This window comes from Alosa alosa, unplaced genomic scaffold (genome assembly GCF_017589495.1).
Source record: "Alosa alosa isolate M-15738 ecotype Scorff River unplaced genomic scaffold, AALO_Geno_1.1 AALO_1.0_unplaced_4, whole genome shotgun sequence".
Taxonomy (NCBI): domain Eukaryota; kingdom Metazoa; phylum Chordata; class Actinopteri; order Clupeiformes; family Clupeidae; genus Alosa; species Alosa alosa.
This window is the reverse complement of record NW_025962543.1, coordinates 368,490-383,712: the sequence shown is the minus strand read 5'-3', so window position 1 is coordinate 383,712 and position 15,223 is coordinate 368,490. Positions and strand designations below refer to the sequence as shown.

Below are 15,223 nucleotides of genomic sequence, written 5' to 3'. Positions count from 1 at the left end.
GGAGCAGATCCTGCTCTATTATAAGGTCTTCTCTATCTTATAATAATTGCATATCAAATCTTTTTTCTTAGTTCATGTTTCCCTTTTTTTACAGTTACTGTTACTAACTAACCTATACCTGCACTTTTTAATTTATTTAAACTTGTATTCATTCCTTTTATACCAATAATTTTCAAGGTTTTAGCACCAGAATTATCTGCACAATTTAAAGTTGAACCAATTAATAAACCTCTATTTGTTTTTATTGTATTGGAATATTTTCCTGCTTTACTTCTCTTTGACATATTATGATAAAAATATGAATTAATTAGTATTTTATTATCAGATATAATTAATAAAATCTTGTAGTGTAATGGTAACACGTTAGATTCTGAATCTAATAATTAGGGTTCGAACCCCTACAAGATTATAAAATTAAACTAAACTAAAACATGGATTTACTTTTTGTATAGATAAGATCTATATGATTAATTTAACTATTTTTTATTTTATTTTTTATTTTATTTAATTTTTATAAATATAATGTTGTGTTTATTCACAAAATAATTTTTTGTATAAATAAAATTAAGTACTTATAATTAAAAATGAATATAAACAATGAGATGAATCAAAATAGAAGTAATAACAATATTGACAGAAGTAAAATTACAACTATATATTAGTATCATCCTGGTTATTCATTGGATCCATATTACAATGTAAATAAAAATTATTTAGAAAATAATTATAGTATACCTATAATATTTAAAGTAAAGGAATATAATAAAAAATATATTTAGAATAATTTATGTGAAATATATGTAGAATTTAATAATAAATTATATTATAAGTATAAAGTAAAAGAAAATAATATTTCAATGGATGGATTTGATATTATACCAAGAGAGAAAAGTTATTTTAATATATATGATGAAAATTGAGAAATTGTTCATAGAAAAAAGAAAATTATTAAAGTTAGTAATATTAAGTAGATAAAAAATAAAAGACATGTTTTGATGATAGAGAGAAGTAAAGGATGATCAAGTGTTAAGAAAGAAATATATAAAAAGTAGAGAATTTTCATATAGAAATATAGGATGATAAGAAAAAATTGAGAAAAATTATCATTAACAATAGAGAAAAATAATAAGAAAAAAATTTTAAAAAATTTAAAAGACAATAAAGAATATTTAAATAGATGTAAGAATTTAACTAAAGATTTAATTGAATGTTGAAAGAGTAATGAATTTAAAGATATAAATATTATTAATCGTAAAAATTTAAAAGAAGAAAGACAAAAATTAACAGATGAAATGGAATTAGAAAGACAAAGAAATAAATTGGAGTTTTTATTAAATTAGACTGAGATATATGCTTATTTTTTATCTACAAAATTAAAAGATGAAACAAAGAAGAAGATTATTAATATAGAATCTAATAAGAAAGTTGAAGAATAGATATAGTTAGAAACTAAATCATGTAATATTAAGTTAAAGTCATATTAGGTTAAGGGATTTAATTGATTAATTAATTTATATAAACAAGACATTAATGGAATATTAGCGGATGAAATGGGATTAGGAAAGACTATATAGACTATAGCATTTATATGTTATTTAAAAGATATACAAAAGATTAGCAAGGGATGTTTAATAGTAGCACCATCATCAGTAATACATCAATGATATTGAGAATTAGTAAAGTTTACAAGGAATATAAAAATATTACCTTATTGAGGATCACCTGAAGATAGGAAAATATTAAGAAAATTTTGGAATGAATATGATATATGTATAACAAGTTATTCATTAATAATATAGGATGATAAATATTTTTTAAAGCATGATTGGGAATATTTAATATTGGATGAAGCATAGGCTATAAAGAATTCTGCATCTATAAGATGGAATATATTATTAAATTTAAAGTGTAAGAATAGGGTATTATTAACAGGTACACCTATATAGAATAGTATGGGAGAGTTATGAGCATTATTACATTTTATAATGCCTGGATTATTTGACAGTCATGAGGAATTTAAGCAATGATTTTCTAAAGATATTGAGGATCATGCATCAGGAGTAAAGGAGAAATTAAGTGATCATGTTATTAAGAGATTACATTTAATATTAAAGCCATTTATGTTAAGAAGATTAAAGACGGATGTTGAGAATGAGCTTATTAATAAGAAGGAAATTTTATATAAATGTGAGATGGGATTAGAGTAGAAGTAGATGTATAAGTATTATAAGAGAGAGGCATTAAATATTAACAATATTAACAAAGAGAATTTATTAAATATTATAGTATAGTTAAGGAAAATATGTAATCATCCTTTATTAATGAGTAACAATGTTGACAAATCATCATTTTATATGAGTGAGATTAAGTTATTAAAAGTACCGAGATTATTAGAGGAATTATATAGTAAGTAGAGAGTTAAGGGATAGAATTTATCTTCTTTTTCTTATACTTTATAGGAAGAAGAAAATTTTTAGATTACAGTGAATAAAATATTTTGTTAGAATGGAATAAGAAAAGTATTTAGATTATATAGTGGACTATAGTAGAGAGAGTATGAGAGTAAAGGAAGAAAATTTATACATGTAAATTATAAGAAGAAATTAGAGAAATCAGGAAAATTATTATAGTTAGGAAAATTATTAAAGGAGTTATTAGGAAATGGGGATAGAATATTAATATTTTCATAGATGACAAAGATGATAGATTTAATATAGGATTATATAGATTTTTTAAAAATAAAGTATTTTAGATTTGATGGGAGTACGGATATAAAGGAGAGATAGGAAATGGTATAGGAGTTTTAGAGCAATGAGGAGTATAAAATATTTTTATTGAGTACAAGAGCGGGAGGATTAGGAATTAATTTAACAGGAGCAAATATTGTTATATTTTATGATTCAGATTGAAATCCTACTATGGATGCATAGGCTATGGATAGAGTTCATAGAATAGGATAGACAAAGCCTGTAATAATATATAGATTTTATTGTGAGAATACAGTAGAAGAGGGAATATTATAGAGAGCATATTAGAAGTATACTATATAGAACACTGTATATTCTGGATAGTTTAAGATGTAGGATGGAGAAGATGAGTAGGAGGAGAGTAGTTAGTAGTATAAAAGTTTTGAATTATTTAAGAGTAAGGAGTTAAAGTTTATATTATATTAGGATGATTTTTAAATTTAAATAAATGAAAAATTTTTTTCTTATAAAAAAATTAATTATTTTCTTTATATTTCATTGATTGGAAAATATGAAAAGTAATCATCTATTAGTCAGAATTGACTTTCAGCTATTGGATCTTTATTATCGGTAGATTTTACTATACTTATTTCTTTTATTTCTTTTTTTATGATTATATTATTTTCTGAGTTTGATATGTCTATGGTTAGATTTAAAAATAAATCGAATTTTTTATGTTTCATTTTTATGTTTGATTTTACAGTACTTTTACTATTTTTTGGGGAAAAATTAAAATTTTTTCAAATTTTATCATCTGTATCGGGAAGTTTAACATAATTTTGAAAAATATTTTTAATTTCATTTAAAGTTTTTTTAGTATCTGATTTTATGATGTAGACAATAGATTTTTTATCATTAATATGTAATTTTATTATATTTAATTTTTTACTTTTATTTTTTAATTCTTTTGCTTTATTTAATTCTAAGGTTTCGTTTGGAATATCTATAGTAAGTTTAACAGTATCTTTAGATGGAGAACTTGTTAGGTCTGATAGTTTTGAATTTAATACATCATCTATTGTATTTTTGAGGTCGGTATTATTATTGGTTAAAAAATTTTTATTATATAGTATTGAAAAAAAATTATCATTTAATCATAAAAAATTATCTATATTATTATATGCATTATTTTTACTTTTATTATATTGTTTAACATTTTCATTTTCATTTTCATTTTCATCATCATCTTCATCTTCATCTTCAGTATTAGCATTAGCACCAACATTTTTTTTAGTATCTTCATCTTCAGCATTAGCATTAGCACTATCATCTTTTTCATCTTTTTCATTTTTTTTACCATCTGCATTTTTACTATCTGTATTTTTACTATCTGTATTTTTACTATCATCTGCTTTAACATTATATTTACCAATAACATTACCATAAACAGCACTATCAGTATCATTAAAATAAATATTAATATGTGTATTACTTTTACTATATTGTTCATCATCATCATCATCTTCTTCAGTATTATTAACTAATGGTTTTAAAAAATCATTACAATTTAATCTTAATTTTTTGAGTAAAATTAAATAGATGTAAATGATGTATTTAGGATGAAAAAATTCTTGAGTTTTTAGTAATGATGTGAATCTCATTATTAATCCTTTTTCATCTATTATTGGTAAGGAAAAACTTAATAATTTTTTATTTTTTTTAGTTTTTAGGAGATTTATTAGTATCATTATTATTATGGATACCATTAGTATCAAATAAATTGATCCTAATCAAAATTTTTTAGTTGCAAATGTATTTCTTAAGGATGACATAAGATAAGTATATTATATAATGATAAAAATATTAAATTAAATGGATATTAATAAAATTTAAGTTATGATATTATTAAATTTTTAAAAACGATTAATTTTTTTATAACACAAAAAATATTTAAATATGAGAATGAATAAAAGTATTTAATAGTGATAAGTATTATAGATATAATAATAAAGGATGATATAAAAACAATTAATTATTTTCTTTTTTTTGTTTTTCTTATGGAAATATTTTTTAATTTAGATTTTATATTAGATGTATTTTCAATATTTTCTTCTATTACTTTATTTGCACCCATTTGTATGGATATTTTATTTATTTTTTTATTTTTCCATTTTTCATTTAATCTTTTATTATAGTTTGATTTTCTTTTTGATTTTTTGGATCATTTTTTGATTTTTTTATCAAAATTTATTATATCTTGTGGGGTTAAATATTTTTTATTTTTATTAAGAATGGAATTATTTAAAATAATTATATCTTTATCATCTAATAGGTATGAAGGATAAAGATTTGAATTTTTTATTGTATTATTATTATATTTTATTAGGTTATTATAATAAACATTATTTTGAATTTGGGAGTTAAAATTATTATTTTTTAATATAGAAAAATTTTCGATTAAATTTATATTATATTTCAATTCAAGAATAAGATAAATAGCTAAATTATTAAAATAAAAAATTTCATTATTTTTTATAGATAATTTTTTAAGATTATCTATAGAGGATTGTTTTATGGATTTATTAAAATATAAATTAAAAATTATATGATTATAGGTATTAATAAAATTATTTTGTTCTATATTTAACAAATTATTTTCTATTTCTGGGGATAAATTATTTATTTTTTTTAAGTATAAAATGAAGGAAAATATTTTTGATAATTCTATTTTATTTTCCAACAATTCTAATAAGAATAAATTAAATTTTTTATAATCTTTTTTTATTATTAATATTTGAGAAATAAGAATTATTCCATTTTTATTATAAATTAAGTTATCTTTATATATTAATTCTATGCATTTATCATAATTTTTTATCTAAAATAAATATACATAATAGAGATGATCAAAATCTTTATAATTATATAAGGAAAATAATTTTTTTAATTTTTTATATTTTTTCTTATGAAGGAGTACAATGATGAGATTATAGATAGTATCATTATCATGTTCAATTTCATATAATTTTTTTAAGTCTATTATTATATTATTAAAATTATATGAATTTAATTTTTGCATTACATTATTTACTAGATCATTATAATTCATAAATCTACAATATATTTGTGATAAAATTAAACATAAATTTAAATGGGAATAGAAAATATAGAAGTAATGAAAGGTATAGAGAGCATAGATATAGAGAATTATAATAAAAAAGAGTTTGATATGTTAACAGAAGATAAAATAAAAGGTATATTATTTAAATTATAGTAGGGATAGGTGGAAACAGAGGATGAGTTAGAGTATTATTTTAGAAATATAATAAATGTATTATATTGTTATGAGAAATATAATTATAATATTAAGTAGATATTAATTAATACTATAATTAAAAATAGTAATAATATTAATGAAATATTATTAAATGATATTAAAATTAATAAATATATGGGGTTAATTAAGGTATAGAGTTATATATTATGTAATGGATTAATGATAATAAGTAATGATAAAAAAAATAATATCGATCAAATAATTTAGTGCGTAATAAATTTTCTTAATATAAGGGAAGAGTCAAAAGAAAAAATAGAAAAAATAAATGAATTAGGACAATTATATTTTAAAAATAGTATTGATATATTTTATTAGAGTAAGAGATTTATAGAAATTAGTAGATAGTTAATATATAGATATTTAATGACGGTAATATTAAAATTTAATTTTTAGATATCATTTTCATCAACATTAGTATCAATTTTATTAGAAAAGAAGGAAATAATAGAAAGTATAGTTGAATTAATTGTATTTATATAGGAAGAATTTAAATCAACAAAATTTTTAATTAATATATTAAAGGAAATAAATGTATTAGATAATAGATTTTTAAATTAGTTAGAGATTATGAAGAATATATGTTAGTTTTATGAGTTAATATCGATTAAATTTCCTATTTTATTAAGTAAAAATTTTAAATTAATTAATAAAAATTTAGAATCATAGCATTATTAGTTAAGAAATTCTATATTAATATGTATAGAGGAAATTATAAAGATAGATGAAGAGAATAGAGATTATTATTTAGATATATTAAGAGATCATTCGCATGATATATCATCATTTACTAGATTAAAAGTTATAATAGTATTAAGTAATATAAATAAAAAAATATTAGATGACAAAATAATAAGAGTATGTATAGAAATATTTATGGATAGATTATAGGATAAATCTATATAGGTAAGAAAATAGACTATAATAGAATTAACAAATATAATAAGATAGATATAGAATATAGAAGAATATAAGGAGATAATAGGAAAATGTTTAGATATAGTTTCTAAATAGTTAATAAATGAATATGTTGAAAATATATCATTATTAAGTAGTACAACATTTATTTACAATAAATTAGTAGAAACTATAAAATTAATAAAAGTTATATCAAATATATCAATTGAATTAAGTAATAAAGGATTTAAAGTATTATTAAAATTAGTTGTTTTATAGAGTAATAGGCAAGAAGATATTATATTGAATGAGTTAATACATACATTTTATTGTAAATTTTTTATTAAGGATTATAATAAGGAGAGAGATGAATATGTATGAAATTATGAGAAGAGTATAAGGAGTATATTAGATTTTTATTTTTAGTTAGAATTATGTGATCATTATATATTAAATATTATAATTGAGACTATATTTAGGATAAAGAATGAGGAGATACCGTATGAATTTATATAGTATTTATAGGAAAGATATTTAGATTCTGAGTATAGAATTTATATTTTTAATATATTATGTTTAAGTAATAGATTTCTTAATGAAAAAAGTATTAAATTTATAATAGAGGAAATAAAGAAAATTGAAGAGATAAAAGATAGAGTATAGATGTTAAGTATATTATCTAATTTTATTAAAAAATTAAATTTAGAGAGTGAATATTTAGTAGGAATAATGTATGAGAGTAATTTATATATAGATTTATTTGAATAGGATAGTATATTAAAGGAATATTTTACATTTATTTAGAATATATTGGACAATTTATATAATTCTATTGATATAGTTAATATATTAAATGATTATATTAAGTTTAATTTAGATAAAATAATTAATAGAAATAGATTAATATTAACAATATTTACAATGGGACATAGTTCAGTATTAATGTTAAAAGATATGAAAAGAAAGAAAAAATTTTATAAAGAAAAAAAATATGACAAGATAGAATAGAATATTAACACTACTTATACGGCAATGTTAGATTATGAAATAGAAAAATATTTTGATAGTATGGAAAATATATTATTAGGATATGAGAGTTTATTATATAGTATAATACCATTAATATATAGGATAATAGAAAATAGGGAAAAATATGATGATGAATAGTTATAGATAGTTAGTATATTAACTATAACAAAATATATGATTTTATCAAATAAATTTTGTTAGGATAATATAGAGTTAATAATAAAATATTTAGATAATACGAAGATATTAAGTATAAAATTAATTATAATAACTACTATAGGAGATTTATTTTCTAGATTTCCTAATATGATGGACAACAGAATATAGAAATTAAGCAGATTTTTATTTGATGAAAATATAAATATGAAGAAGTAGACTATATCTATATGAATATATTTAATATTAAATGATTTAATAAGAGTTAAGGAAGTATTACCATATATATGTTAGTTATTATATGATAAAGAAGAGAGTATAAGAACTATAGTTAAAATGTTTTTATATAATTTACATAAGAAAAATAAAAATTAGATATATAATTGTATACCAGAGATATTAAACAAAATATATAGGTAGGAATTAGAAAATATAAAGGATACATTAATTTATTTAAGTGAGTTTATAGATAAGATATGATAGACAGCAGCATTAATAGATAAATTATGTAATAAGTTAGTTATATTAGAGAATAATATAGAAGAATGTAGAATAATAACATATTTTATAACTATATTACCTATGTCTAATAAAGGAATAAAGAAATTAATAGAGTAGAATAATATAAAATGTTATAAGAATAAATTAAAGGATGAGATAATAAAAAATTAGTTTAAAGTATTTTATGGAAGGATAAAGAGATAGAATGACATTTAGTTAAGTGAGGAAGAAAATAGAATTTTAGAGGAATTATTTATGTTAAATTAAAGAAATTTATTTTTTATTATATTAAAAAATTTCAAATCAATGAGTTCAAAGTCAAATTAATTTTTAAAGTATATTTTGCTTAAATTTACAAACTATTTAAAAATGTTGAGACCGGGGATCGGACCCGGGATCTTATGCGTGTTAGGCATACGTAATACCACTATACCATCTCAACTCTAAGTTATTATAATTAAATTTGAATGATTATTTTTATTAAAAAGCACAAAGAAAAAATGGAATATGAAAATTTTATAAAAAAATTTAGTATAAAATTAGAGTTTGAATTGGATGGAACAATAAAGATAAAAAATAAATTAGATAATTTATTAAAGATATTAATAAAAAAATATAAAGAAAATATTAAGTTAATAGAAAAAAAAGAGATAATTATTAATGAGAGTGAAAATGATAATATATAGGAAGAAAATAAAAAATTTAAAATAGAAAGATTAGAAGAAGAGGAATTAAATAGTGATGATAATGATTCATATTCTGTATAGGATAATGAAAAATAGTATTTTAATAATTTTATAGTATCAAAATATAAAAAAATAGATAATATAATAGAAGTATGAAAAAATAATAGCAAATTTTCATTTAATATATAGAAATGTATTTTATAGGTAAAAAATAAAAATTATTTATTTAATAATATTGAAGTTATTTGTTTTTTACACAATTTATAATTATTTATTTGAATGACAACAGAAGAAGAATATTGAAGTAATAGCAATGATGATGAAGAATATTGAAGTAGTGATAAAGAAGCAGATTAGTATAAATTATAGATATTAAGTTTAATTAATTTATTAAATGTAACAAAAGAAATGGATAAAGTATTGGAAAAAATTAAAATATTAATAGAGATAGAGATAAAGATTAAAAATAATACGGTACTTTATTATTTAGAATATTCTGAATTTTATAAGATGATATGTAAGATTTTATTAATAATAAAAAATAAAGAAATTAAGATAAATATTATTTATATTATTTATATATTAACTATGAATAGAGAAACAGCAGATATTAATTTATAGTATAAATTAATAAATATTTTACTTAATAATAAATTATTTAAAATATTAGTTATATAGATATTAAGAATAATAGAAAAATATTCAGATCCTATGGATAGAACAGAGATGGAATTAGAAGAAATAATAATATGTTTAGAGATAATAAAAAATATTTCTTATATTTTATTTTTAAAAAATTTAAATAAAACTTTTTTATATGAATTTAATTAGAACAAAATAATCAAATTATTTATATTAATGATGGATGATGAAAATATTAGAATTAATATATTAATATTAGAGATAATTTATTATAGTTTTATATTATTAAAATTAGAAAATAATGAGATAGAAGATTATATAAAGAATAAAGAAATTAATAAAAAAAGAAAAACGGAATTATCTAATCCGAAATTAATGAACAAAGGAATAATAAAAAATATTTATTGTAATTAGAGTATAGAAAACAATTCTGAAAATTTATTTGGATTACCTGAGAATAAATTTTTTATAGGAAATTATGATGTTGTTATGAGTAATAAAATATATAGTCACAATAAGATATATTTAAAAAGTAAATTTTTTAGTATAGAATTAGAAAATAATGAGAAGAGAATAATAGAGGAAATATTGGATTTTTTAATGAACAATATTAAAATTTTATTGAGATTTTTTAATAGTATTAAATTATATTTAATTGACAATAAATTTTATGTTAATCCTGTATATGAAAAAAATTATGAATAGATTATTAACATTTCTAAATATTATTATTTTGTATTATCTTTATTAATGAGATATAGATTTGATGATTTTATATTTGATAATTAGATAATCGGATATAGTATTTAGTTTTTTAATAATTATTTAGAAGAAATTAAAAAGAAGAATAAGGAATAGATGTTATATATAGAAGGGCCTATAATATTTATTTCTACCTATATGAAATTAATAATTAAAGATATGAAATAGAGATAGATAGAGTGTATAGAGAGTAATATTGAGATTATAATAAGTTTAATATATAATTAGCTTAAGAAATATTATTTTTAGTATAATACTATAGAGTTAATATTTAATATTTTATTTATTTTTAAAAATTTAAGTATAATATTTTAGGATAGAAGAAAAGAATTATTTTATTTATTATAGGATAAGGAGATAATATATAATATTTTAAGATTAATAGAGATACATAGAGAATTAAGTATAGAATAGATTGAGGTAATAATTTATATATTAGATTTTTTAAAGTAGATAAAAAATAATTTTTTAGATTTTTTTATAGACATGAGAAATTTATATATTATTTATGATTTTATTAAAGATTTATATAAGATTTAGGATTGTTAGGGATATAGATATAGGATTTATAATAGATATTTATTATTTTTTGAGGATGTTTTAAAATATTTATTTGAAAATTTAAAAATGAATCCTAATTTATTAATTATAATGTTAATGGAAAGAAGAAAAAGAATATATAAGAATGAGAAGATAGAGAGTGAGAGAGAAGAGAATATATTTATTTCTAATAATGAAGATATTATAATAGAGGATGAAAAGGAGAATGAGATAAATGAATAGAAGATATTAGATTATATAATAAAAAAATATAAAGAATATGAAAATGATGAAAATATTAATAGTATTATTACGGTACTTGTAAATCAAAAATTTACAAAATTATATATGACAAAAGACATTAAGAGAGTGATTGATAAGATAAGAAATAATTTAATTTAATTTAAATGAGATTTTTCTATTATCTATCATATATCATTTACATTATTAATATCAATTATATCTATGGTATAATTTTTTTTATTAAATAAATATTTTTTATTATTTTTTATATCTATATTTGTTATTAATTTTAACAATTGTAATTTTTTAATAGGATCATTATTTTTTATATTTATATCTTTTATTTTATTTTGTATTTTAATATTTTCATTTATGTATGTTTTATTTGAAATTTTTTGATTTTTTACTTTTTTATTCATTTTTTTATATTCTTCTTCTAATAATTTATATTCTTCTGTTATATTTTTAAATTCTAATAGTATATTTTCTGTGTTATCAATTGAATTATTTTCTAGATTATATTTTGAATTTTTTATTCTATCTAAGATATTACTATAAAGATTTAATTTTTTATCAGTTTTTGATTTTGATTTATCTAATAATTTTAATATACTAGAAGAAAGTTTATCATTTATATTTTGTAAGGTTGGAGTTATTTTATTAAGATTACTTAATGCTAGAATAATATTATCATTTGAAATCATATTTGAATTAGAATTATAAGTTGTATTCATCATTGTAAAGTTATTTGTTGTATTCATTTTTATGATATTTTTAACTTAAAGAATTTATTTTTATTATAATGGGTGAGCAAGAGATTCAACAAAGACATAGATTTGGATTATTACATATTTTATCTACAAAAAATAATACATTTATACATTTAACAGACTTAACAGGAAAAGAGACAATAGCACGTGTAACAGGAGGTATGAAGGTTAAATCAGATAAGGATGAATCATCCCCATATGCATCTATGTTAGCAGCATAGGATGTAGCAGAAAGAGCAAAGAAGATTGGAATAACAGCAGTTCATATAAAGATAAGAGCAAGAGGAGGAAATTATTCTAGATTAATAGGACCTGGAGCTTCAGCAGCTATGAGAGCTATAGCTAGATCAGGATTAAAAATTGGTAGAATAGAAGATATAACACCTATACCAACAGATTCTGTAAGAAAGAAAGGGGGAAGAAGAGGAAGAAGATTATAATTTATTAATTTTAATTTGATTATAATTACGGATAATTCTTTATATTTTTATCTATTAATTTAATTGAATCAAGAGATAAAAAAATTCTTGTATAAGATTAATCTTAATTTAAATTTATGTTTTTAAATACTGTATATAAATAGAATGTTATATCAGTATGGTATGTTTACTATTTGTCTTGAAAACTGTTATGAAATTTATTTTTAAAAAATTATTATATATATTCTTCTATTTTATCTTATTTTATATTATTGTTTTTATTGTAAAGAATAATGATATAAAAATATTAAAAATTTGATTAAATTTTATAAAAAAATTAATTTATTAAACTATAAACATTAATTTTTTTAAAAATATATTATTATAATTTTCTTATGTTATAATAACTTGAAAGAAAAATAAATTTTTAATAAATTTATAAGTTTTATCGTAATCATTATTTTTAATAATTCTATAAAAATATGGATTTTTTCAATATGTATTATGCTTAATATTAATAACCTAATGTTTATTGGATATTTTTTAAATTATTAGTATAATTTAAATATTTTTAATTTAATTTATTTACCTTTTTAATGATAACTAAATATGTTATTTATTTAAAAATCAAAAAATTACTATAGTTAATATACTTTTTTTGTTTTTTCAAAAATAAATTTACACATTTTAAAAAATAATATATTATAATATTTAGATATAAATTTTTTACAAATATTATATTTCTTTTTAATTTTCTTATATATACTATTATTTTCAATTATATTTATAATATCTTGGATTATACTATTATTGTTATTAATAGTTTTCTTCTTTTGTTTTATACATATGTTATGATTAAAAACAAATAATCTATTATAAATAATCTATCTAATTAAATGATATAATGAATATGATACTATTAATAGATAATAAAATTTTAAATTTTGATTAATATTTATTATTATTTCCATACCATTTAATTCTTTTACATCAATAAATTCATTACATTGTATTATTTGATATTTTTTCTAATTTTTAATATACTATAATAGTACCTTTTTATAATTAAAAATTTCTTTATTAAATATTTTTTCATTATATTTATTAAATAGAAAAAAACTTATTATATAATATGAAATTAATATTAACTAATATAAATATGTTTTTATTTTACTTCGAATATTAATTAAAAAAATAATACTATAAATAAATATAAATATTACTATTTTTGTTATATACTATAGCATCTATGGTAATAATATAGTATTTAATCTTATATGTTTTTCTCCAGTTTTTAATCTATTACATACCATTATACCATCAACAAACTCAATAAGTTTTAATGACATAAATATATATAGTATACTTATATAAACTAGATAGCTAAATAATCATAAGTATACTAATGTTTTAAATATATTTGGGAACATTGATAAAATATAGTTAAATATTGTATAAAGTGTCTTTAATATTAGATTTAATATTTTTTTATATCACATTATGCTTTTTATGTATTAAAATATTAGTGAGATCTAAAATAATAATTTATGTATTTATGTAATTAGTAATTTTATAAATTATAATTTTTAAATATTATATTAAAATTACATTAAATATTTTTATTAAATGATTAATTTCTTTTATAATTTATCTAATTTTTTATAAAAATATTTTATATTTTATTGTCGATTAATTTTCTTTATAATAATTTTGAAATTCATAAATTTAATCTATTATCTTTATTAAATATTAATTTATTTAGTTTTAATAAATATAATATAAAAATAATCTAATTTAGATAATTATATTTTTATATTATATCTTTTAATATGAATAACTAGATTATATTAGTTTTTTAAAATTTTAAAATACAATTATAATTATTTATTTTTTTATATTATTAATATGATTTAAATGTTTTTTATATAATTTAAAGTAATTTCTATCTTATATTTTATTTTGTTATTATAATTATAATTAAAAATAATATAATAATAACACATATTATAAAAATAAATATTATTAATATTTTTATATTAATTCAATTATAGTTAATATTATCTTTATAATTTTTATTAGATATATTTTTTCATTCATTTTTTCATATTTCATATTGATTTTCTATATTATTATTATCTTTTATGATTTTATATATAATAATATCAGTTTTTATTAAACTATCTTTGATTTCTTCTCTATTTTCTTCTATTATCTAATTTTTATATATATAATAAAAATTAATAGAACTACATCAACTATATATTATATAATCTAATTCTATATAATTATTTGTTTTATTAATTATTTTTAATATTTTCTATATATTAATTAAATTTGTTATTAGAAAATAATAATAATCTTTTACTAAGTCAGCTCCTAAATTGTTAATTAATTTTTCATATCATCCCATATAATATTTAATATTTTTCATTAATATATATTCAATCTCAATTTTTTCATCTATTATTACCTATTCTATATTCATATACTTATTTAAACACTATACTGTCTTATTTATATCTTCTAATAATACAAAAAATTTATTTAAAAATAATAA

The 15,223-nt window shown here is 17.6% G+C and overlaps 2 non-coding genes and 1 pseudogene across 2 annotated transcripts; 2 read left to right on the top strand and 1 right to left on the bottom strand.

Moving 5' to 3' along the window:
* The first annotated feature begins 338 nt into the window (after positions 1 to 338).
* On the top strand, positions 339 to 409 carry trnaq-cug. The gene has a single exon. It is a non-coding gene; the product is annotated as a tRNA-Gln (tRNA).
* An 883-nt stretch (positions 410 to 1,292) lies between these two features.
* LOC125290335 lies at positions 1,293 to 2,414 on the top strand (annotated as a pseudogene).
* Positions 2,415 to 8,974: 6,560 nt separating this feature from the next.
* Positions 8,975 to 9,046, bottom strand: trnav-aac. The gene has a single exon. It is a non-coding gene; the product is annotated as a tRNA-Val (tRNA).
* Between the last annotated feature and the right edge of the window lie 6,177 nt (positions 9,047 to 15,223).